This window comes from Panthera leo, chromosome B4 (genome assembly GCF_018350215.1).
Source record: "Panthera leo isolate Ple1 chromosome B4, P.leo_Ple1_pat1.1, whole genome shotgun sequence".
Lineage (NCBI taxonomy): Eukaryota > Metazoa > Chordata > Mammalia > Carnivora > Felidae > Panthera > Panthera leo.
Window position 1 is genome coordinate 811,741 of NC_056685.1, and position 1,661 is coordinate 813,401.

The following is a 1,661-nucleotide window of genomic DNA, read 5'->3' on the forward strand; positions in this document are numbered from 1 at the left end:
ATCTCTTGGTGTGTTTTTTTTTTTTAAGTTTATTTATTACTTATTTAAGAGAGAGAGAGAGAGCAAGCAAGCACAAGTGCGAGGGGGGCAGAGAGAGACAGAAAAAGGGAATCCCAAGCAGGCCCCACATTGTCAGCACAGAGAGCCTGACTCGGGGCTCAGTCTCACGAACCGTGAGATCATGACCTAAGCCGAAATCAAGCATCAGCCGCTTGACCGACTGAGCCCCCCAGGCACCCCTGAACCACTTTGCCCATTAATACACTGAACTCTCATTTTGTCATTGGGCTTTTTTCTTCTGTTCAGAGTTTCATCTTTGCCCGTAGTTGATACGCAGGACCAATAGAGAGTGATCCTCAGAACCGAAGCTCAGACTGCCCTGTAGACTGCAGGGAGGACGAAAGAAGACAGCAGAGTCGGCAGACCACTCAGCTGCACGGAAACCCGTGTCAGACAGAGAGAAAGAGACCTCACTGTCTGTCTACATACCTGGATGGACCTCCAGCTGCCTCCGAGGCATCTCAGATGCACACAAGCACCGACCCCAGGACTAGATCGTCAGCCGCGGGTAGAATGGCGCTAATTCAGAACTAGGCAAAAGCTTGAAAGAATGTTAACCTAATAGATCCTTCAGAAACATTTAGGGCAATATTGCATCCATAAAGCAAAAATAGACTGCCAGTGGGAACGCCAGTACAAGCAAGAGTTACAAGGAACTTAAACACAATTTTTGAAAGACGTAAATTATAACATCCAAGAAACAACTGAGTAACAGGATGGACTCAAATGTAAAACCTCCAGGATGTGTTTGTGGAAATCTCCAGCAAGGAAACATACACTAAAAACACAGAGACAGGGGCGCCTGGGTGGCTCAGTCGGTTGGGTGGCCGACTTCAGCTCAGGTCATGATCTCTCGGTCTGTGCGTTTGAGCCCGCGTCAGACTCTGTGCTGGCAGCTCAGAGCCTGGAGCCTGCTTCTGATTCTGTGTCTCCCTCTCTCTCTGCCCCTCCCCTGCTTGCTCTCTGTCTCTGTCTCTCTCTCAAATAATAAACATTAAAACACACATACACACACACACACACACACACACACACACACACAGAGACAAGACAAGTTTTCTGCTTCCGGTGATGCTGGGCTGGCTGATTCTGATCGATCCTCCCCCAGACACCTGAAAAGGCAGCAAATTAAAATCTTCTGGAAAACATCTGGAGACTAAACAAGATGTGGGGAAGGATGGGAATTTGCCCAGCTCTGCATGTACTTGCCACTGTGGAAGAGGTGGCCGAGAAGAAGGGGCTGGCTTTGACCCGGAGCGAGGGGTCCAGGCCTGCAGTCACAGTAAGCCAGGAGCAAATCAGACTTCTGTGGCTACAGTTACTCTTAATATGTTGTCTTTTAACTTTTATATTAGGGTTGAAAATAACTTACACATGACCATGCGGTGTTCCATTGTTCTGTCCGTATACTTACCTCTACCAGTGGGAGTTTTGCTCTGCTGTGCTTTCGTGTTATGCTGTTTAGAGTGTTTCCATTTCAATTTGAGTAACTCCTTTGAGCGTTTTCTGTAAAGCAGATCTCATGGTAATGAAATCCCTCAGTTTTCTGCTTCTCTAGCAGAGACTTTATCTGTCCTTCATTGATCTGTCCTTCATCAATG